This window comes from Phacochoerus africanus, chromosome 15 (genome assembly GCF_016906955.1).
Source record: "Phacochoerus africanus isolate WHEZ1 chromosome 15, ROS_Pafr_v1, whole genome shotgun sequence".
Taxonomy (NCBI): domain Eukaryota; kingdom Metazoa; phylum Chordata; class Mammalia; order Artiodactyla; family Suidae; genus Phacochoerus; species Phacochoerus africanus.
Window position 1 is genome coordinate 71,731,821 of NC_062558.1, and position 25,701 is coordinate 71,757,521.

General features: G+C 36.0%; 1 protein-coding gene across 1 annotated transcript in view; it reads right to left on the minus strand.

The window, feature by feature from the left end:
* LOC125116965 (catenin alpha-3-like) overlaps positions 1-24,435 on the minus strand; it is a 453,580-nt gene extending 429,145 nt beyond the window's left edge. Inside the window, exons 1-2 of the mRNA XM_047762661.1 lie at positions 24,337-24,435; positions 22,783-22,847 (exon numbers count right to left, since the gene is read on the minus strand). The gene's annotated coding sequence lies outside the window, so the exon portion shown is untranslated. The remainder of the gene's footprint in view (positions 1-22,782; positions 22,848-24,336) is intronic.
* Between the last annotated feature and the right edge of the window lie 1,266 nt (positions 24,436-25,701).

Genomic DNA, 25,701 nt, shown 5'->3' on the forward strand with positions numbered 1-25,701 from the left:
TTATAATTTTTTCATGCGTCTTCAGCAAAGCTTGACATTAAAAACAAAGGTAATCCTGAAAGCTTCAAAGGAAAAAATTATGACAAACCTAATAATCTATGAAAACATTGAAGTACAATTACATACTCCAAAGTTGACTATACTTTTAAAAACACTAATACATACTAATTACTTTATGTATCAAAACATTTTCTAGTCAGCTCAGGAAACTGATTCGGAGATGAAGGCACTAATAGGCAGAAAATTGCAGAATTTTACAAAGTCAAAGCAAACTCAAAGTCTAACAAATTGTTACCAATCTCTTGCAGCAATAACATAGCGTGAATTCAAACCAAAAGTCCTACTAGGGTCTTGGTATTATATCCTAAGGCATTTGCATTTTATAACCCATGAAATCTGAAGAGTTAAAGAGTACCTCCCAAACAATTCAAGGACACCTCCTATGATTTCAACAGTGTAATGGGCTTGGGGATGAATAGAAATGAGGTGTTCACAATACCATTAGGCGTCAGTGATTACTTTTATAAAGTTCTTCCTTATGCTGAGTTGAAATCTGCCACTTTTTAACTTCATAAACTGAAGTGGATAAGGTAACGGTTTGGAAACAGGCAGACTAGATTAAAACCCTGGTTTTAAGATTCAAAGGGAAGAAAACAAATCTCTTGACAGCAGTAATTAAATGTCTCATTTCCAGGGTTAATCCCTAAAGCAGAACAAACACGCCCATGTAGATTTTTCCCTTCTCCCCAAGTTATCCTTGTCCATAATGCCTGAATTTTCTTTACTCCACTCTATAGTCTGCTTTAAATTGAATGCATGTCAATTTCAAATTCATTTACTTTAACGTGCATATTATTTTTAAATGCAGTTAACTCTGGGAGGTCATGGGAACACACATTCAATCAAACATCAATATGAACTGGCTGATTTCTCTCTACCTGACACCTGGTACAACTCTCTATTATAGCACACACCACCTTATATTATAGTCATATTCTGGCAGCAAAGAAAAAGGACGTTAGATCAGAGAGATGTACACAGAGGCCAGTGGAAAACTCTATTTCCAGAATTTGCCTTCAGGTCACCATTCCCTCACAAACACTAAACAGAAAATTTTTCACCTTTTTTTCTCCTCCCTAATGTAACAAAAATCCAGAGTTCAGGCTCCTCTTAATAAAACTGTAATTATTCTATGTAAGTTGATATGTTCTTGTGGGATGGCTTGGAAACCTAACAATTTATAATATAGTTTCCACAGAAAAGTCCCTAATAGCAAATATTTAATTTAAAAAAAAAAAAAACTTTTGTAACAGTTTGTACAATGACAGCTGATTATCCTTGAAAAATTATTAAATTCCAAGACACAGTCATCATTAAGTGGGTTAGTTACTTTGTACTCACTTTTTGGGGGAGGGCATGGGGGCAGAGGCACATACACAGCATATGGAAGTTCCCAGACCACGGATTGAATCCAAGCCACAGCACAACACGTGCCACAGTTGTGGCAATGCCGGATCCTTAACCCACTGTACCACAGCGAGAACTCCTGTACTCCAGTTTCTAGCTAAACTATTCAGGTCTTTTTTACAAGGATTATTGCAAACTGAAATCTTCCTATCATATATTTAGATAATTAATTTTATTTGCCCCTAAATGTAGAATTTTATTTTGTCCTTATAACATTTCAGTCTTTAGAATCTAGACTTTTGTTCTTGCCAGTCAAAAATTGATTTTTAAAGAACCCAATATACTAACTAGTTTCCTATTTATCCATTTATCTGTTCGGTATGAATTCTATCACTCCCAGTTGTCATTAAACAGGTGAGCGCCACACATAAAACTGATTTTGATATCACTAGAAATCTCCAGATACATAATGATCTCAATTAATAAATACTTTAGATATGAATTTCTCCAACCAGTTATTAATTGCTTTTTTTCATTTTTTCAAAAAAAAATATCATTTGGAGATTTTTCAAATGCTAAAAGAGAGAGATACCCTTTCTTTCCTATTTAAGAATTTAATTTTTCAAAAATCTATTTATGATTGACATAAATCATCCCTAGAGAAACCATGCTGACTGCTGGCAATTTCTACCATATTTACATTTTAATTCTTCAGTTTTCCTAGAGTTTGGTGGCAAGATGTTCAGTCTAATGCCAGAGGCCACCTTTTTCAATTTTTTTGAATCAAGGATATTTGCCCTCCTTTTGCTTTCCGGTAGGTCTGTCATTTCTCAGTAACTGCCAGGAGAGGTTCTATGATCACATCTGGTGATCATTTTAGAATTCAGGGATATATGTCTCAGGATGTACACACCTTAACTAGGTTAAAGAGACTAAGCAATTGCCTTTATTTTTGTCATCAGAAGTTTCAATTCTTTTTTAATTAATTAATCAATCTGATTAAGTAATACAAGGTTCAATGATGTATAGAATTAAAACAAATCCCTCTCCCATCCCCATCCTCTATCCACCTAATTTCTATCCCAGAGGCAATTGCTATGGTCATTTTCTCATACAGTTCCAGAGATAGCAAATATCATACCAGTATATATTTATATTTTAATGCAAATTGTAACATATCTGTTTTTTCCAGTTAAATCAGTTCCCTTGTATAAATAGTTGTTCCACCCTTGCCAACTGACATGCCTTCCTTATTTTTTTTATTTCTCTTTCACTTAGACTATAGCTTTGGAAGTCCCTTATTCTTTCCCACAGCATTCCTTCCAATCCTAGCAAATGAGAAATGCCTTCCCAATATTATTTTTCCTATTTTCAGCCATTCTCTTTTATTTGCCTTAATTGTAATGTGTCCTCCCGTTTTCAACCCATATTCTTTTCAGATTTGTTCTTGCACAGACACACTGGGGTTTGGGATTGTTGTTCTTGTTCAGTGATTATTTATGGAGCACTTAAACACATCAGCTGCTATCTTAGATTCTGGTGAAAGAAAAAGTAGTCAAGCCCAGGCCCGGCTGACTGTGCATCTTTCTCCCAAACCAGTACTGTCCATAGACCTGGATGAGAGCTGCTCTAGCCCTGATCCTCATGCTTTGGAAGAGTCCATAGATCAAGGTGATAGGCCCTCCCAGAGCCCATATTTACCCCTCCTGACATGCTCAGCGTATCCAGTATGCCAACTTCCTGTTCAACCAGCCCAAGCCTACTTCCAGGGCCTATGCCAGCCTCTTCCTGCAATCCATCCTTCCAAGAGTAAAGGGCAACATGCCCACCCTTTCACCTTTGAGGTAGCCAAGAGACAGCTCCTTGCTGATGAGTACGTATGGAGCTTGCACATGCAAACAGGGCTGTCCACCTACATGTACCCAAGGCCTCTCCAGTGCAAGAGAGAGACAGAAGTGGAAAGAAAAGGAGGCCAACAATGTCAGAGGAATGGGTGAACTCCCCTTTCACTACTATATTCTAAAAAGAAACTTCAAGGCATTCAAGAATTCTAAATCCAGATCTTTCCTTGCAGGTCATTTTGAAGGTATATTTCTCAAATTCTAAAAAGAAACTTCAAGGAATTCAAGAATTCTAAATCCAGATCTTTCCTTGCAGGTCATTTCAAAGGTATATTTCTCAAGGTAGAAAGATAGGAGAGGATAGAATTTGCTTTAGCAGCTTGTTAGCAGAATTGTAACTCTCTCTCTCTCTGTCTCTCTGTCTCTGTCTCTCTCTGTCTCTATCTCTCTCTATATATATACCTATAGTATGCAGACCTCCATTTATACTTTCACTCTGCTCACCACAAATGTTAAGCACAGGCCTGCCCAAACTTGCTAGCATTCCATATCACCAAGTGTTTTCTTTTTGGCCAGATTTGCTTCTTTGACTGTTTCCTCAATCTTCTAAGACATGCGGTTGACACAGAGGTAGGCTAAAAAGTCATTAGTTCTTCTACTTTTAAGAGAAGACTTCCAAGCTTCTACAACAAAGTTACTTCTCTTTTCCTCTTTTTTCCCTTCATTCAAATGCTCTCTGTAGTTTTTCCTTAAGTTAATAGGTTTCCATGCAAGAGTGTTTATTCACTACATGTATATTTCTTTACTCTTTTTATTAAAATTATTTTGTGAACTTTCATTACATTTTTGAGGTAATTAATTAACTAAATAAATACTCAAAAGCCACAAAATTCATAATTTTTTTATAAAGCAACTTTTATTTTATTTTATTTTTTTGTCTTTTTTGCTATTTCTTGGGCCGCTCCTGCGGCATATGGAGGTTCCCAGGCTAGGGGTCGAATCAGAGCTGTAGCCACCAGCCTACGCCAGAGCCACAGCAACACAGGATCCGAGCCGCGTCTGCAACCTACACCACAGCTCACGGCAACACCGGATCATTAACCCACTGAGCAAGGGCAGGGATCGAACCCGCAACCTCATGGTTCCTAGTAGGATTCGTTAACCACTGTGCCACGACGGGAACTCCCAAAATTCATAATTCATTGATATCTATGTGGTTGTACTTAATTTTTATTTTTTTCAGGTACCCATATTATTATTTACTTATTACTGACCCTCTCTCATATGATTTTTCTATGAATAATTACTATTAACATCTCTATTAACATGGTTCTTTCTATGCCCTAATTATTGTGTGTACATATTTACATGACTTCGATGGTTTTATCTGTGAATAGATTTCTTTTCTTCAAATTTAAAGTGTTTTGATTATGTCAAAGAGTCTTCTACCAAGTATCTTTGGGCTTCATGAGATCCACTCTGGATCTCATTTAATGAAACTCTAATGAAATATAAGGGGAAATACTTTTAGTTGGTGCCAATCCCTACCATCATTACAAATGTTCACATTATCTGGTATCTACACTTCCAAAATATTAGAAAAAAAGGATGAACAACTAATGAAAGGTTTTCAGGTACTGAAATAATGTCATAAAAGTGAACATTTATTTTAAATGTCATTAAAAATTTATCTTGAGTACAGAACAAAAATTGGCAAGCTTCACTCTCCCCCATCAGCATCCCTCAGAAGGGTTAGCATAATGTGGTTAGAAATAATGTAAAAAACTGGAACCAAATGTTAACTGACAAAAAAAAAATCATCTAAATCATAATAAATAAGCTTAAGTAAAGAAAAGGAAAATGGAGCACAGGGAATTTACTGCACAGTAGTTGATTTTATATAATTCAATCTTAGCTAGAATGAAATAAAATGGAATGAGGACAACTATAATAAAAATGTCCACCAGGAGTTCCCGTCGTGGCGCAGCAGAAATGAATCTGACTAGGAACCATGAGGTTGCGGGTTTGATCCCTGGGCTTACTCAGTGGGTTAACCATCTGGCGTTGCCGTGAGCTGTGGTGTAGGTTGCAGACGTGGCTCAGATCTGGGGTAGCTGTGGCTGTGGCATAGGCCGGCAGCCATAGTTCCAATTAGACCCCTGGCCTGGGAACCTCCAAATGCCATGGGTGTGGCCCTAAAAAGACAAAAGACAAAAAAAGAAAAAAAAGTGCACCAAAACCTCTATACACATCTGTCTTCCAAGCCCACCTCTATCCCCACCCCAAACCTCACTTCTGTGTTTCCAATGCAATCATTTGCTGGATTGTTTGACTTGCCATTAAAAAAAATACACACACCTTTTACTCACTTGGTGAACAAGGGACCTCAGGTTTGTCAGAGAGTCAGTAAAATCAAGCAGTTACCTAATAGTTGAGTTTATTTCTTTCTAAATCTTCTTCTTACACTTTACAAATACTTCCCATGCATTTAAGATCAATGGTCTGTACAAGTTCTTCTACTTCACCTTTTGGTCATCTATAAGAGCTAAATGGCAAGGGTAGCACAGGGAACTCTAGTCAATATTCTGTAAATAACCTATACAGGAAAAGAATCTGAAGAAGAATGGATATATGTATATGTGTAACTGATTTACTTTGCTGTACCCCTGAAACTAACACAACATTGTAAATCAACTATACTTTAATATAAAATAAAAAATTTTTAAAGAGCTAAATGGTATGAGATCAGAGGCACCCCTAGACCATACGGTATCATTCATTTATTCATTCATTCACCTTATATTTATTGAGTTTCTACTTTCTGTCAGACATGGGAAGGGAGAGAGCACAAAAAATAAAGCTAATAAAAAGAAAAATTGTTTGGTACATTAGAAAATTAAATGCTATCAAAAAGAGAAAAAATTCAGAGTTCCCATCATGGCTCAATGGAAACGAATCTGACTAGGGCCCATGAAGACGCAAGTTTGATCCCCAGCCTTGCTCAGTGGGTTAAGGCTCTGGCGTTGCCATGAACTGTGGTGTAGGTCACAGATGCAGCTTGGAGCCAGTGTTCCTGTGGCTGTGGAGGAGGCCAGCAGCTACAGCTCCAATTTGACCCCTAGCCTGGGACCCTCCATATGCCATGGTGCAGCACTAAAAATACAAAAAAGAAAAGAAAAGAAAAAAATACAGCAGAGCAAGTGGGATTAGGTGATAGAGAATTTGGGGTCGAGTGTAATCTTAAAATCAAGATTAGCCTCATTAAGGAGAGTACATTTGAGAAAGACTTGAGGAGGTGAGGAAATTAGCCAAGCAGACACCTGGGAGAAGAGTGTTTCAAGCAGAGATAACAAACCTTAAGAGAAAAAAAACTTAGGAAAGGAGAGTGTTGGGATGTTTGCAGATCAGCAAGGAGGACAGTGTAAGTGGGGTTGAGTGAGCTACAAAGAGCATAGTAAGAGAGAAGGTTAGAAAGGTAACAGAGTTGGCTGTGGGGGAGTGGGCTGCAGATCCCATCAAGCCCCATGAAATATACTGCAGGGATGTGAGCACTAGAGAAATATGGCCATATTATATTTTGGAAGGATCGCTCTGGAGAATAAAATGAAGTGTTGGGGCAAGCGCAAAAGCAGGAGTTGTCCAGATGAGAGTGAATAATGGCTTAGACCTGGGTGGTGACAGCGGAAGTGGACAGAAGTGGTCAGACTGTAGATATATTGTGATAGCTGAGCCAATAGGAATTCCAACAGATTAAACACAGGATAAAAAATTCAAGACATCTTCAAGTTTTTGTCTGGAGCACCTGGAAGGATGGAGTTGCCATTAACTGAAGTAGGGATTGCTGCAGGGGGAACAAGAAGATGAAGAGTCCAACTGGAGACATAATAAGTTTGAGATGCATATTAGACATCTGAGCAAAGATATTAAGAAGGCAGTTGGATATACAAGAACAGAGTTTGGGAGAGATGTCTGGGAGGAAAATATAAATGTTAGAGTTGCCAGCATAAAGGTGGATGGAATGAGACCACCAAGGGAGCAAGTAGACTGGGAAGAGGCAGGTCGAAGTCAAAAGGGCATTGGGAGTGAATGGAAATATATGCAGCAGTACTCAGAGGAGGATTATAGAATTATGTTTTAAGTGAATTAGAAAAATACAGTTCTTCTGGGCAAACCAATTAGAAAAAGCATAAACACGGCCCTATAGGTGTCAGCAGGAAGGCCCACAGTTTGCCCAGCAGAGGGAGGGCTACATTTCAGCTCCACTCAGCCCTTCAGCAGGGCAATATGCAGCAGCCAGTGTTAGACCTACTGCTACCACCCCTGACCCCTCTGTCTGCTAAGGGATTCTTAAATTCTCCTACATTTCATCACCACTGGATCTCAATAATTAAGAACACTGGCTTTGAAGCTGGACTGCCTGGGTGAGAATCTAGCCTCTGTTCCCTGCTCACTGGTGACTTTAGACAGGCTACTGAACCTCCCTAAACATCAGTATTCTCATCTGTAAAGTGAGAATAATAAGATTACCCTCTTCAAAAGGATTTTGAAGATTAAAATTAAAAATCCACATGAGGAGTTCCCGTCGTGGCGCAGTGGTTAACGAATCCGACTAGGAACCATGAGGTTGCGGGTTCGGTCCCTGCCCTTGCTCAGTGGGTTAACGATCCGGCGTTGCCGTGAGCTGTGGTGTAGGTTGCAGAGGCGGCTCGGATCCCGCGTTGCTGTGGCTCTGGCGTAGGCCGGTGGCTACAGCTCTGATTCAACCCCTAGCCTGGGAACCTCCATATGCCGGGGGAGCGGCCCAAGAAATAGCAACAACAACAAAGACAAAAAGACAAAAAAAAAAAAAAAAAAAAGAATCCTTTCACTCTTTCTTCCCACAAGGAAAGAGCTTAAGACAAAGCTTTCCTCTGGTGGCTCATTTCATTGGATCTCTTGACTTCATAATCTAAGGCACATTTCCTACATGTGCATTAATGAGAAATGCAACATGCCTAAATACTCTTTTTTACAAATTCCTAATGCATAACAGCCTCATAAATGATCTTGAGCCCTTTGAAATCAATTCCAGAGTGGTACATAAAAGGTAGGCTCCAGAGTTAGAGTTATAATTGTTAAAAGCACTGCATGTCCAGATCCCCAAGAGTCTGAACTTTTTATTTCCTTAACTTTCAAGAACTCTGGGTTTCAATAGAACAAAATAATATTACATTTTATGATTAAAAAGTAAGTATATTTAGCATATTATAATTCAAACTTTAAAAAGCTTCTTAGAAGCCCTTGAAGTTCTCTTTAATAACCTTTAATAATTAATAAATAATAACCTTTAATAATTCAGTAATATATATAACTGAATCACTTTGCTGTACACCTGAAACTAACACAGCATTGTAAATTAACTGTACTTCAATTTCTAAAATGATTAATTTTTTTTAAGTGACTGCCAAAAAAATAAAATAAAATAACCTTTGGATAGTCATCTTACTGATGGTCTTCAAAAAATAACCAAATGGAGCTCCTCCCCCGCCAAATTATGAGTTTTATGGATTCTTTACAAGAAGACCCAAATCAAATTAAACTAAAACATTTGCATATTCTGTTCATAGTAATCAAGATAAAACTTGCTTCCCCCCAAAAAAACAAATTAATTAAATTTTTAAAATAAATAAAAATTAAAATTAAAAAAGGAGTTCCCATTGTGGGTCAGCAGAAACAAACCCAACTGGTATCCATGAGGATGCAGGATCCCTGGCCCCACTCAGTGGGTTAAGGATCTGGCATTGCCATCAGCTGTGGGTGGCTCAGAGCTGGTGTCACTGTGACTGTAAGCCGGCAGCTGTAGCTCTGATTCGACCCCTAACCTGGGAATTTCCATATGCAGTGGGTATGGCCCTAAAAAACAGAAAACACACACACATAACCTAAATGAGAGCTGCAAAAAAGTGGTAGAAAACAAACAAAAAATCCACAAGATTGCATTAACTAATATGAAATAAACTAAAACATCAGATTCTGCTACTAACCAAGGTTTTTGGCCTTCCTTAATCAATAGAAATTGACAGGAGACCAGACAAGAAACTCAGACAAGACTTTACTCAGGGTCTGTCCTGCAGCAGGGAGGCAGGAGTGAAAATAAGTGACAGGTTCCCTTGCTCACTCCCTGAGGCAGGACGAGCTGGTTCCTTAAATGGGGTGAGGGTATTGGTTGGTCCGGGGGTCAGGCGAGAAGGATGGCTTAGGTGCTCTGCCCACCCCTTTGGTGTAGTGTGCGTTGGGGGAATGCACCGTACCCTGCTTTTGCTCCTGATACCCTGGTTTTGCTCTCAGCTCTTCAGAAATGGCATTGGGATTTTTTGGTCTTTTTAAATCTTGCTGTCCATAACTTGCCCCAACTGTGCATGCACACAGTTATTTTTAGTCCCATATAGTCTTTTTGAATTTTGTTGCTCAAGATGTTTGTCCAGCTACAAGTATTGCAGCAAAGAGCACAGGTCCCAACCTATCTCAATTCTACTTATATTTAAGTAGAATGGTTGGTGACTCATGAATGGTTGGCCAAATCTAATCTCCCTCCAAAATAAACTAAAAAGTTGCAATTTAATTTCTGATTTAACTGAAAGGTAACATCATATATAAGAATTTTATAAGATGACCTCATTACCCCTCTTCTGATAACACACCTTTTATGCTATTTTATAAAATGCCAGTTCACACTAAAAGCTCACCCTATATTTAATAGTGGCATATATTTTCAAAATTACAGATAGGGAGAAAGGACAAAGATGCCCCACGGTTATGCTGTGTAGCAATGCCTTTCAACTTAAGGACATATTTTACCATATAAAATTATACCAGAACTGATATCCTATGAGATCCTACCTCATATAAGCCCAGCATGGAGGTTACCTACCTTTTATTTAAAAAAACCAAAGAACTAAATTAGTCCAATTGACATCTAAGAAAAAGATAATCTAATCTAAAATGTGAAGCCTCTAAGAAGCATTCACTCAATCACCCAGAAAGAATAACCTTCGGTGATAAGTATCAAGTTGAAGCAACCAGGGCAAAAGTAATATGTCCTTCCGAGACACCTTGAAAGTGACAGTAGCTTTTGTTGCTGCAAGTCCAGTGGGCCTATGGGTCCTTTACACTCCATAATTTTATAAGACAGCTCAAATATATATGAATTCTCCTAAGGTCTGGTATTTTTGAAAAGCAGAGAACAAAAAAAGAGAATAGTGAAAGTAGTAGAATTCTTGTCAACCTCAAGTTGAAGCCAAAAATTCCAATATCTTCTTTGTTCTCTGATTAGCTACAAATAAATAAGAGACTACTTATAAGAATAGAGAAAACAGGGAGTTCCTGTTGTGGCTCAGCGGTTAACGAATCGACTAGGAACCATGAGGTTGCAGGTTCGGTCCCTGTCCTTGCTCAGTGGGTTAATGATCCGGCGTTGCCGTGAGCTGTGGTGTAGGTTGCAGATGCGGCTCCGACCCCGTGTTGCTGTGGCTCTGGCGTAGGCCGGTGGCTACAGCTCCGATTCGACCCCTAGCCTGGGAACCTCCATATGCCGCAGGAGCGGCCCAAGAAATAGCTGAAAAAAAAAAAAGAATAGAGAAAAAAGTCTTTGAAAACACTACATTCATTTTTCTATAAATCTATTAATATACTTGGGAAAACCAATTGTATGTAATTGTTTTGAGAACTTCAGCCTCTTCTCTGCTTCCTGACTTTCCATTCTTCCATACTCTCTGAAAAGAGTTTTTGAAAATTTGTACCAGAATCTTTCAATCTAACCATCTATGGTCACTATTTTATCACTACTTTTTTTTTAATCTCAAAGAGTTTACACTTTAATATGAAAGACAGAACTGAAACAAAATAATTTCAGTATGACACACTGTGTTAGATATGTTAATAAATATTCCTAAGTGGCAAACATAACACACAGGAGAGAAGGATTACATGAATTTAGATATATAAGATAGCTTCTGACAACTGATAGCATTTAAATTGTACCTAAATAGAAAACCAACAGACAAAAATAAACACAGGAGAAGCTTTCCAAGAGTTGAGGCTATCTAAGCAAATATATGGTGATAGAAGAATACAATGCAAACTCTGAAACTGCATAGATAGCTAAAACTGGCTAGAATAGCACTTTTCAAAAATCTATCCTGCAAATATCTTTTAGTAAAGGGCCAGTGTGAAATGTTTATATAATTTTCTTTTAAATCTTATTGAAAATAAGAAAAAAAAAACTTTTTTCCTTGAAATACAGATCTGAGAGAATCCAAAATCATTCAAAGTGAGTGGAGGAATATAAAAATATTAAAAAAAATTAAAATATTATTGTATAAAACTGGAGTTTTTCATTAAGTCACATCACTTGGCAAATATTATTATTTAGCACATAATAAATGTTACATAATAATTTTTTTAAATTAATTAACAGAATTTCTATTGGATCATAAATAAATTAAACATAATGAAGTAACTTTTTTGTCATTTCAGGTTTCAAATATATACTAACAGAATCAGTTTTTCAAGAGGGCGAGAATAAAAGATTGAAGGGAAAAGGGGACAAACAACCACAAGCTACATATGAGAAAATCATTACTTAACCTTTTAGTAGGTAGAAGAAAAAATAGTATGTAAGCAAAATGTGGACTATGAAATTCTATTAGTTTTTTTTTTTTAAGTTTCAAAAAGGTGATAGGTAATGGAATAAAGACATTGACTTATCTACTGAATATGTGTTTAGGACATTGAAGGTTAATTGCAAGCATATAGAGGGCTATTGTTAGAGAACAATTAATTAGAATTAACTGAGGAAATTAAAATAAATCAGAAATATATAACAGATTTACATATGTTCCTCCTAAATGAGTTATATCTCAGGTAACTTTAAGCTCTTGAATGAAGCAGTGGACCTAAAATCACTGTTATTTCCTTAACATGATGACACATAATTGCATAAATAAAATATCAAATGCATTTATCAAATATTATTTTCAAAAATGACATATTAGAAAATGAATAGCATTTGTATAGCATTTCAGAATTAAATTTATTTACTTGTGATATGTGTCACTATTTAAAAGGACTATATTTGAATTTCAAAACCAATCTTTGGTTACCACAGGTGAAACTGTCGGACGGAGGGAAGAATTAGGAGGGTAGGAATAACATATACATACCACTGTATAAAGCACATGATTAATGAGAACCTAACATAGAGCAAAGGAACTATTTTATCACTACTTTTAAAATGTTCTCCAGAACTCTGCTTATCAACTCTAACTATTTCTCATCCGCATGCTAAGTATTTTTTCTATAGTAAGCAAAAGACTTTCTTCTCTGGCTTCAAAAATACTACTTTCTATCCTTCTGACCATTCTTTCCCAGTATCTTTTGCTAGCTGATCATTATGTATTAACTCCTGTTAAGGAGGGGTGTTACCCCAGGTTCTATCCCATACATCCTATTTGCTACTCACATTATATTATTCTTTCAGAACAATATCATGCTGGAGTTCCCATCATGGCTCAGCAGAAATGGCTAGCATCCATGAGAATGCGAGTTTGATCCCTGGCCTTGCTCAGTGGCTTAAGGATCTGGCGTTGCCGTGAGCTGTAGTGTAGGCCGGCAGCTGCAGCTTGGATTCAGCCCTAGCTGGGAATCTCCATATACTGCAGGTGTGACCTTAAAACGAGAAAAAAAAAAAATCTCATCCTAGAGTTTCAGTTCAACTTAGAGTCTCTGATTCAATGGTCCTGAGCTTCAGAGCCCCCAGATCCACAGCCCACTGGCCAGTTCACTGGCACCTCAAAACTGAACTCATTATCTTTTCCCCAAAACCTGTTCCCACCATCCTCAGTTCCAATCTGAATTTATGTCACCACCACATGGTGGGTACCCACACCCAGCCCAGTAACTTGAATGCCATCCTGGAATATTTATTTTCACTCTGCTTCTCTCTTTACATCATATTAGTGAAAAAGTCACATTGCTTCTACTCCTTTAACTCCTCTTACATTGGTCATTTCCTCTCCATTTGCACTGCTATATCCTTAGTTCAAACCCTCTTTAGACTTACTTAGACTTTGCAATGATACCCTAACTGGTCTCCCTTCTAGTGTTTCACATCCTTCAATTCACCCTGCAAACTACTCTCAAAGTGATCTCTAATATAAAATAACATTACACTAACCCCCTGTTTAAAACCCTCAATGAAACAATAAAATTCACGATTTGAGGCAATTTGGTCCATCCTCTCTCCAGCCTTCTCTTTTTCTTTGACCCACCTCCTCCCTGTACTCTATCCATACTAAAAGATTGAAGTTATCTAAATGGACCATACCCTTTCATGCTCCTGAACTTTCATCCACTCTGTTCCCTCTACCTAGAGTGCTCCTCCCCAATAGCCATTCAACAAATACTTGCTCATCTTCCCAACTTCAACTCAAACAATCCTCTTTACATCTTAATAAACATACACACACACACACACACACACACACACACACACAAGAGTATACATGCTCATGGCAAAAGTAAGCAATGCTTCCTAATCTCTGTATCGTATGCAGATCTCGAAGAGAATTATCATCATCATTCTACCATCTCCTAGAATTTCTTATAATATATGGTAGAATAAGTGCATGTTTATGTCACTTTATTCCATCAAAACTAATAGAAGTGAGAAAAAAATCAAAATTAAAACCTCTATCTTCAAAGAAATTTCTCTTTACCTCAAGTTACAAAAAAAGAAACACACTGAAATCTTGATTAAATTTTTTTAAAAAGGAAAGTGAAAGCATTTCTCTGTTAAGTGTCATAACCCTGAAATTCCAAGGGTCCTTTGATTAGGGAATTAAGATGTAAGGGTAGGTTCAGGAATCAAAGGTGGAATGTCCCCCTTTGAAAGACCCAGTTTGAGACTACAGACTCACAAGACTGGTAGAGCAGAATTAGCATGATGACATGCCATTTCTAACCACCTGTGATAAGCTCCTATAGAACTGCTAGAGATCAAGCAGAGTGAAGGAGAAAAGGAATGTTGAGTCATCGGTTCACAATGTTGATAATCTGTGACTCAAAAGACTTTGCCATGAAGCATACTGCACTTTAGAACACCAAACAATGAAAGAAAACTTTTCCTAGGAACAAACAAATAACAACTTTGGTGAGAACGTAAAAATGGCCAACAACAAGCCCTAATCCTCCTCACACTGTTTTTCACTAAATGTCTGGTAGTGTACAAAGATCAGTAAAAGGAACTCTAAATAAAAAGTACAAAAGAAAAAAGGAGAGGAACCAAAAAGATGCATACAAATAAGAATTAATAGGATTTCCTATTGTGGCTCATCAGATCAAGGATCCAGTGTTGTCTCTGTGAGGATGCAGGTTCAGTCTCTGACCTCGCTCAGTGGGTTAAGAATCTGGCATTGCCGAAAGCTGCAGCAGAGATCACAGAAGCAGCTCATATCCAGTGTTGCCATGGCTGTGGCGTAGGCTGCAGTTCTGATTCAACCCCTGGCCAGGGAACTTCCATATGCTGCAGGTATGCCCATAAAAAGAAAAAAAGAAAAAGAATTAATGAAGGAAACAGAGGAAGAGCTTAGGGAATAGTTATATCTGAACTCAATCAAATACATACACATATGTACACAATATGTTCTCACTTTTAAAAGAACTGAAAGAGGAGTTACAAGGTGCAAAAAGAACTAAAACATCATGAGAATAAAAAAACAGTAGAAGAACTCAAGAAACAAATGGAAACAAAAAAATAAAATAAAACACTACAAAGATACAAGTAACATTAGAAATATTTAATATGCATAGACTGAGAGTACATTTTGGAAAGATGGTGGACAGACTAGCAAAATCACATATCAATAAAGATGGAAAAATTCACTCTTTTTTCTTCATCTTTCATAGCAAGGGATCAATATATAATATTTACATCTGAGTGCAATTGAAAATAATTTCTCATTCAGGAAAATATCCTTTAAGCATATAAAAAGCTTCCCAATCTCATTCACAAGCAGAGAAATGCAAATTAAAACTACACCAAGATACCATTTCTCATCTCTCAGATTGGCAAATACCCAAAATTTAGATAACACACTCTGTTGGTAAGGCTGTAGGGAATCAGACACCCTCATATACTCTATGTGATATGCAAAACTTTGTTCCTATAGAGAGGAAATCTAATACATGTATGTATGTATGTATGTATGTATGTGTGTCTATGTATGTGTGTGTGTATATATACATATAATATATGTATATATTTACCCTTTGACCCAGCAATCTCATTTCTAGAAATCTACTCTAAAAATAAAAACTAATATATGTCCAAGGCAATTTATTACAGCAATTTTTTTTAAAGAAGGGAAGGAAGGGAGGAAGGAAAAAAAAAAGGAAGGGAAATGAAACTTTGTATGGTATATCCACTTAACCAAAACTACACAGCTGTGGAAAGGAGTGAGAAAGTTCTCTCTACGTGCTACTACGGAGTGATTTTCCAGGCTACAATGTTGAGTGAAAAAAAGCAAGGTGCAAAACAGTGTTTATAGTATACTACCTTTACATAAGAAAGCCATGATTGCAAAAAAGTTTCACATTCTTGCTTATATTAAAAAAAAACTGAAAAATAAACCAAAAACAAATTAAAATGGTTGTCCTTAGGTAGGGAAAGAACAGAGTAGAGGAGTCAGAGATAAATGCTAGACTTCTCTGAACATACCTAGTTTTAGAGTTTTAACTTTGAGTCATGTAAATGTTTTATATAAGTAAAAACAATTAATTCATAAATCAATCCCAAAAAATTGAAGCAAATTAAATAAACTTGAACTGTATTTCACATCAGCTCCTTCACACAGAAATGATTTCAAGTGACTTCAAAATACAGTATTTTTAATTAATCCATAAGGCTATACTGTACAACATAGGAAATGTAACCAATATTTTATATTAACCCCAAGTGCAGTATAACATTTAAAATTATGAATAATAAAAACTCTGAATCACCTGAAACTTATATAATATTGTATGTCAACTACACCTCAATAAAAAAAATTTTTAAGTTTTTTAAGAAGTTAAATAACAACACCAAAAAAACACAGTACTTTGACTCTAATCCTAGAGGATATCCCTCTAGGACAAAAAGAAAGTCGAAGTAATATTAAACTGTATTTAGTATTCTCATTATGTATGTGTAATATATATAGTCTTATGTAGATTCTTATTGTATATATAAATGTATACACACATTAGTATACACACATTAAGATAAAGCAAATCAACAATTACATTCATGCTATTAGGAAATAAAATTTCCAGCATAAGAATAAAGAAATACAGATGGCCAACAGGCGCATGAAAAGATGCTCAGCGTCACTAATTATTAGAGAAATGCAAGTCAAAACTATAGTAAGATATCACCTCACACCTGTCAGATGGATATCACCAAAAAGAACACAAATAACAGATGTTGGCAAGCATGTAGAGAAAGGGGAACACTGGTATACTGTTCTTTGGAATGATAACTGGTACAGCCACTGTGAAAACCACTATGGAGTTTCCTCAAAAAACTAAAAATAGAACTACCATATGCCTCAGCAATTCCATTCCGGGGTATATATCTGAAGAAAACAAAAACACTGATTGGAAAGGATGTATGCACCCCAGTGTTCACAGCAGGATTATTTACAATAGCCAAGATATGGAAACAACTTAAGTGTCCATCATCAATGAGTGGGAAAGAAGATGGGCACACACACACACACACACACAATGGAATACTACTCAGCTATTGAAAAGAATGAAATTTTGCCATTTGGAAAAATATGGATAGACTTGGAGGGTATTATGCTTAGTGAAATAAATCAGGTAGAAAAAAATACTGTATGTTATCACTTATATATGCTGAATCTAAAAAATAAAACAAACTAGTGACTATAACAAAAAAGAAACAGACTCGCAGATATGGAGAACAAACTAGTGGTTACCAGTGGGGAGACAGGAGGGACAAGATAGGACTAAGGGGTCAAGAGGTAAAAACTACTATGTATAAAATAGATAGGCTACAAGGATATATGGTAGAGCACAGAGAATGTAGCCACTATTTTAAAATAACTATAGATGGAATATAATCTATAAAATTTTTGAATCACTATGTTGTACACCTAAAAGTAATATAATATTGTAAATCAACTGTACCAGAATAATAATTAATTAATTAATTAATAAGAAAAAAGATACAAATAAAAATAAGACATACAAATATAAAATTAAAAAAATTAAATTAAGGGAGTGCCTGTCAAGGCTCAGAGGAAACGAATCTGACTAGTATCCATGAGGAAGCAGGTTCGATCCCTGGCCTCTCTCAGTGGGTTAAGGATCCAGCATTGCTATGAACTATGGTTTAGGTCACAGATGCAGCTTGGATCTGGTGTTGCTATGTCTGTGGCTGTGGCCTGAAGCTACAGTTCTTATTTGACCCCTAGCCTGGGAACTTCCATATGCCACAGGTGCAGCACTAAAAAGACAAAAAAAATTAAATTAAAACTCTATAATCTTATTGTGAAATAGAAATATCAGTATGATCTCATTATACATTTTCCTAAAAAAATTATCTATGTCTTAGTTTTGCTCACACACAAAAAAAAAATTGGGCAGCAATGGCAACCTACTGCCTAGATTATGTTCCCTAAATACTATTTTCCACTAAAAGGACCTAGGCACCTTGGTAAAAAGATTGAAGATCTGGGGCAGGAAATGTACAAAATGAGCCTGAACATCTTCTTGTGCTAGAAAGCAAGGCCTACTTGGGTTTTGTCAAAAAGCTTAGTAGGCAATTGAAAGTGGTTCTCACTGGCCAAAAATGGGAAAAATCTGAGTATCAAAGGAATAAAGATTACAACACATGGAACATATTCAATATATAAAAACTCAAAAATCCAAAAGCTCATTAGTCACCTTTCAAAGTTGCTACAACACCATACTATTTTTCTGGAAATAGATAAATAAGGGAAAATAATTAAGTATTTTTCCTCATTTTCTGGTGTGAGCTATACTTTTGACTAATGAAATAGTAAAGAGGGGACAAATTCTTCTTTACAGAAAGATCCCAACCAATAAAACTAATAAAGAATTATAGGATGATAAAATCACCATTTACAACCCCTTAAAAATAATGTATCTAAACAGTAATCATCAATATGAAGGCTAAAATCAAAAAATCATATCTCACTGATAAACTGGGAACTATGAGAACCAGGCTAACAGGGCATGAAGGTACTGATCAATCTTAACATTAACAAAACAGAGACAAGCCAGACTCTATGCCTCCTGATATGACAGGCCACCAATAGGAAGGCAATAGGAAGGCCACCAACTGCCTGTAAGGTATTCTTGCCAACTGAACCTAAATCTAATCAAGCCATGTCTAACTCTAACCAGTTTATTGAAAGGAGAGACGCATTAAGCAACACTAGAAGGCTACAATTGTCCAAATCCAGAAAATGGGAAATACTATAAGACAAATGACTTGGTTTCATCCACTCATGGATGACATGGAAAAGGGGGGAATCTATTACTATTAAAAGATATTTAAGGAGTTCCTGTGGTGGCTTAGTGGAAACAAATATGACAGTACCCATGAGAACACAGGTTAGGTCCTCAGTGGGTTAAGGATCCAGCATTGCCATGAGCTGTGGTGAAGGCTGCAAATGCAGCTCGGATTTGGTGCTGCTGTAGCTGTGGAGCAGGCCAGTGGCCACAGCTCTTATTTGCCCCCTAGCCTGGCAACCTCCGTATGCTGGATGTACAGCTCTAAAAAGACAAAAAATAATTAATTAATTGAATGAAAGATACTTAAGAAGCATAACAACCACAGAAAATGTGTGGACTTTGGATTCTGAATTTAAAATCCAACTGTAGACAAAGGAAAAAAAAAAGGAGTTCCCATTGTGGCACAGCGGAAAAAAAATCTGATTAGGAACCATGAGGTTGTGGGTTTGTTCCCAGGCCTCGCTTAGAGGGTCAAGGATCCAGCATTGCTATGAGCTGTGGTGTAGTTCACAGACCTGGCTTGGATCCCCCGGTGCTGTGGCTGTGGTGTAGGCTGGCAGCTACAGCTCCAATTTGATCCCTAGCCTGGGAACCTCCGTATGCCACCGGTATAGCCCTAAAAAAAAAGACAAAAAAAAAAATCAAACTGTAAGAATTTTTGAACAGTTAAAATTGGACACAGACAGGCTATTTGACACTATTAGAACCACTGTTAATATTATTGGGTGTGACAATCAAAAAATGGGCAGAAGCTCTAAATAGACATTTCTCCAAAGAAGGCATACAGATGGCCAAAAAGCACATGAAAACATGCTCAACATCACTAATTATTAGAGAAATGAAAATCAAAATTACAATGAGGTTATCACCTCACACCAGTCAGAATGGCCATCATCAAAAAGTCTATAAATAATTAAAGCTAGAGAAGATGTGGAGAAAAGGGAATTCTCCTCCACTGCTGGTGGAAATGTAAATTGGTACAACCATCATGAAGAATAGTACTGAGATTCCTTTAAAAACTAAAAACAGAACTAACATATGATCCAGCAGTCCCACTCCTAGGCATCTCTCCAGAGAAAACCATGATTTTAAAAGATATATGCACCCTAACATTCATTGCAGCAATATTTAAAATAGCCAAGACATGGAAGCAACCTAAATGTCCATCAACAGAGGAATGGATAAAGAAATGTGGTACATATATACAGTGGAATACTACTCAGACATAAAAAAGAATACAATAATGCCATTTGCAGCAACATGGATGCAACTAGACATTATCATACTAAGTGAAGTAATTGAGACAGAGAAAGACAAATGTCATACATCACTTATACATAGAATCTAAAAAAATCATACAAGTGAACTTATTTACAAAACAGAAGCAGACTAGAGACTTCAGAAACAAACTTAGGGTTATCAAAGAGGAAATGTAGGAGGACAAACTAGGAGTTTGGGGTTAACAGATAATCAACAAGTACCTATAGTATAGCACAGAGAACTCTACTCAATAAGTAATAACCTATACAGGAACAGAATCTGAAAAAGAATGGACAAATGTACATGTATAACTGAATCACTGGGCTGACACCTGAAACCAACACAGCACTGTAAATCAACTTTACTCCAATGTTAAATAAAAATTAAATTATTGGGTATCATAATAATATGATTATGTTTTCTTAAATCTTCATATCATAGACAATATTACATGGACAACTGATTTTCAACAAAGATGTCAAGGTAATTCAATGGAGAAAAGATAGTCTTTTCAAAAATTGGTGTTGAAATCATCTGATATCCATGCATAAAAAAGAAACTTTGACCCTTTTCCTCATAACATATACAAATATTTACTTGAAATGGATCATGAAACTAAAGATAAGATCTAAAGCTATCAAACTCCTCAAAGGAAATACAGAAGAAAGTATTTGTAACCTTGTGTTAGGCAAAGATTTCTTAGATACAACACCAAAAGCATGATCCATTAAAAAAAATCAATAAACTGCTTCAACAAAATTTAATACTTTTGCTCTTTGAAAGACAGTGTTGAGAAAATGAAATGACAAACTAGAAGGATTTTTAAAACCCATATATCATAAAGGATTTGTATCCAGAAAATATAAAGAATCCTTAGAAATCAATAATTAAAAGAAAAATGACTCAATTTTTAAAATGGCCAAAAAAATTTGAAAAGATACTTCACCAAAGAAAATATATAGATGACAAATAAGCACGTGAAAAATGCCCAACATCATAAGTCTCTAAATAAATGCAAATTAAGGTCACAATATATACTACTACACACATATTAAGCTAAAATTATAAAGACTGCCAATACTACAGCTAGGAAAGATGAGAAGCAACTGGAAATCTCACACATTTGCTAATGAAAATGAAAACCGGCACAACCACTTTAGAAAACAGCTTGGAAATTTCTTATAAAGTTAAACACACACCCACCCTATGACCCAACAATTCTACTACTAGTCATTTACCCAAGAGAAATGAAAACAAAAGTCCATATAGAAGCCTATATGCAAATATTCATGGTAGCCTTATATTTCAAATTTCCATCAACAGGTGAATAGATAAAACAATTTGTGAAACCATCATATGGTCACATGTCATGCAAGAAAAAATAAATTATTGATACAGGCAACAACATGAATATCTCTCAAAGGCATTATGCTAAGTGGCAGAGTCAGACAGAAGTACACACCATGATTTCACCTGTATGACATTCTTAAAAGAGCAAAAATATAGGGACAGGAAACAGATCAATGCTGTCAATGGCCAAGGGTTAAGGGAAAGGATTAACTTGCAGAGGGTACAAGGAAAGTTTTTGGATTGATGAAAATGTTCTATTTGATTACAGTGGTAGTTATATGACTATATGTAATTGTTAGAACTCATCAAACTGTAAACATGAAAAGAATGAATTTAACGTCTATAAAATTCATATAATTGTGACTTTTAAAAAATCTTTTCTAGGACTTCCCATCGTGGCTCAGTGGTTAACGAATCCGACTAGGTTGTGGGTCCGATCCCTGACCTTGCTCAGTGGGTTAAGGATCCGGCATTGCCATTACTGTGAGCTGTGGTGTAGGTCGCAGACACAGCTCGGATCCCGTGTTGCTGCGGCTGTGGTGTAGGCCGGCAGCTACAGCTCTGATTAGACCCCTAGGCTGGGAATCTCCATAGGCCGAGAGAGCGGCCCCAGAAAAGACAAAAAAAAAAATCTTTTCTATGTATCTCTTCCTCCATAAACACAAAAAATATTACTAGATTTTTGTTTACTACATAATTACAAATTTCTACTGATATCCATTGGCTCTATAAGCTCTTTGTGTGGATCTCTTACTAGGATCTCTAAACTAACACTTTCAAAAGTTAATTTGTTTTTATTACACTTGACCACTTTGGTACATCATTCAGTTTATTTGTTGCCTAACCCTACTTAAGAATATTTGTTTCCCAGGTTTCAAACCTGTGCGTCCAGGTTATGCTCGACATCATCTCATGCAGCTGATGTGTTATCTGTCCAATTTATAATTTTTTCCAGCAAGAACTCTAAGTCAACCTGCATATGTATTTACAAAACTACAAAAATAAAAGCTTTGAGTTTTTCCTTTGTTTTTGTAGTGCTTTTTAAAAAAAATTTTTTTTCTTTTAATCTTATTTTTAACAGTGGAATTAAAAAAAAGAAGCCAAATGATTGTCCCTGACTCATCATGTTAATTTTAACATCTGAAGATATCACTGAAGATCCTTAGCAAAATTTTAATTGCTACCCTTTTTTTCAATACCGCTGGGTAAAGGCCATGAGTTTCTAAGCTTGTTCACTTATGTGAGCCAGGTTTAGCATGGTGTGCATTGCAGAGCCCAAAGCCTTCAACACAGTAGTTGGTTTTTGAGTATTTGAAGATCAAAGAACATTAAGAAGTCCTACCTTTGAATTTCTTCCTCCTACCCAACAACTTTTTTCCAAGTTAGATTGATCCAGTTAATCCTGACCTAAAAGAAGTTGAAATTCAAGTTAAATTTATCACTAAATGGAGCGATAGGAAGGAAAGGAGCTAATCTCATTTACAACAATCTATTCAGGAAAAAAAAAAAAAAAAGGTACCAGAACTAGATTCACAGATTCGTAAAAACCACCAAGTGCATTTATTTTAAATATTGGCTTGATTGTGTCTGTTCCAATATGTAGATATTTGACCTTATTTAGATGATTCTTTGTTATTTCCAAAAAACTAAACCTCTCTTTCATCTTTCTTCTGAATTAACAAACCCAAATTTTTTTTCTTTTAGAAAATTCAGAGCAATGCTTATGCCCACATAAATGAGTGTGTGGGTTAAAAAGCCAGCAGTTCTCCACTTTTTTTTTCCACCAAAAACACAAGTGACATTTAAAGTATATTGAACATTCACTGTCCAACATACTTTCCCTGCTCGGGACTACCACCCTTGGTAAGGGAGAGAGCTAGTTTGCATGAAATTCCACCCTTTCTGTATTTCTGTATATAACCCTATCTTTTCTCTCCAATCACTCCATGTCATAAAACCGTAGTCAAGAACCACTGCAGCTCAGCCTTATTTCTGGCTCTGTTTTATATCTCGTACTTATTTTTCTTTCTATTTTCACTCCACTTTTAAGTTATCCTTTCTTGAATTTCATGTAAGTCACCCTAAATCCTTTCTAGAACAAAGTAAGGAATAAATAATCATTCCATTATCTGCAAATGCAATCTCTTCTTATTTACCCTAGATAAAGCCTTAAAATTTTAACTCCTTATAACCTCTTAACTATTCTCAACCGTATTGAACACGCAGGTATCAAAATCCACGAGTTTCTACTTTTTGCCTTTATTAATTCTAATATTTAAGGCTGCATACAAAAAATACAGGGAAAACATCCATGCATAATTTCAGTTTAGCGGCATATGACAGAAATTAAAGACCTTACTTTTTGCATAACATTTATGTTTAAAGAATGTAAAGCTTCCAGTGTCTTGTATATAGTTACTCAAATAATAATAGCTTAGATACACAGGAGGAATTTTTAATTGCTCTATATAAGACTTCTATAGATTGGGCACTAGCACATGAGAATTTGTTTTAGTACCTCTTTTTAAAACCACTAATAAATACTTCAAATAGCAGAATTGAGCTTCTGATCAACTGAGTCTGTTCAAGCTGATGTGAAAGAAAAAGTATGTAAGAGAATCACATTTTTATCTAAAACTGAAATGCCTGCTAATCTGCTTGGAAAAGTAGATATTTATAAAATTGGAGTTTTCATAAAGTAGTTTAGTGATATTAAAAGGAAAATTAGTCATAAAAGTAATAAATGTACAACACAGTAGTTTCTATTCATCCCATTTTATAGAAATAATGTCTTTTAATTTCCCCCAAAGTTATCTAACCAAGCAACAAAAAAATCTATAATTAGGATTTGCCTTATAGCAAAGTTTGATTTTAAAAAGTTTGACACTTCACTCACCTACTGCAGGACAGAGTATTGCCCACATACAGATACTAAACCAATTGTCTAAGCAATTTCTTGTGTTTAGAAATTCAGGGCCACTATTACAGCTCTCAATTTGGCTTATGATGCATCTGTAAGCAAACAGGCTGACAAGCACCCTAGTGTATTTCAGGATGACTGACAGGACACAGTGGCTCAAGCAGGAAAGGGGGATGGGTGCTCTTAAAGCAACATGGCAGTGAAAGTCAACATCAAACAGTTGAATCAGACTTGATATTCTATTTTTCAAGTTTGCAGTGAAATAATGCTATATTGTCCAATACAAGCTTTTAAACATAACTTTCATGTGCACTACATGCCCAAACACTATAAATTCCAAGGTGACTTCAAGAATTTAAAAAGTAGTGAAAAAAAGGTCTTTTAAAGACATGCTGTATTATACTTCTCTGAACTTATCAAACCTCTAAATTACTTAAGAATATTCCAGGGAGTCCCCATTGTGGCTCAGTGATAACAAACCTGACTAGTATCCATGAGGATGTAGGTTTGATCCCTGGCCTCGCTCAGTGAGTTAAGGATCACACATTGCTGTGAGCTGCGGTGAGATTGAAGATGCAGCTAGGATCCTGTGTTGCTATGTCTGTGGCATAGGTCAGCAGTCTTAGCTTTGATTTTACCCCTAGCCTGGGAACTTCTGTATGCCACAGGTGCAGCCATAAAAAGCACTATCTATCTATCTATCTATCTATCTATCTATCTATCTATCTATACACACACACAAATACAATATTTATACTAGCAATATATATATATATATATTCATACTAGCAATATATATATATATATATATATATATATGTCAGGGTACCCATAGAAAAGTAGTTCTTATCTCACCTCTAGATATTTGTCAATCACTCTTAAAATAGTAATTTAACTAATGAAAGTAATTTAAATAGCTTGGATTATTCAGACTTATTATTGAAGATGGGGGCAGGAGATCTATGTATTTTTCCCCTGCTGTGTTTTGTCCCTATGATCTACTTTCATGGTTAAAAAATAGATTAGGTTAGGAAATTTCAATTATGGGTATTTCCATATTAGTTTCATTTGGAAAGATATTTATTTAAGTGATACATTTGCTTAATTCTTCATATTTGCAATTTTTCCTATAATATTTTACAATACTCTGCCCTTTTCAATTCTTTTATTTGACAATCAGCCCTATTAAAACAAACCAAAAAAAGCCATTCATTTTTAAATACAATGCCACAAGGGCAACAGACACCAGAAGTAAAAGAGGCTACAATTCTATTATCTGTAAAAGGTCACCACACCAAAAACCAATAAACATGAAAAGACAGAGAACTATAACTCAGATGA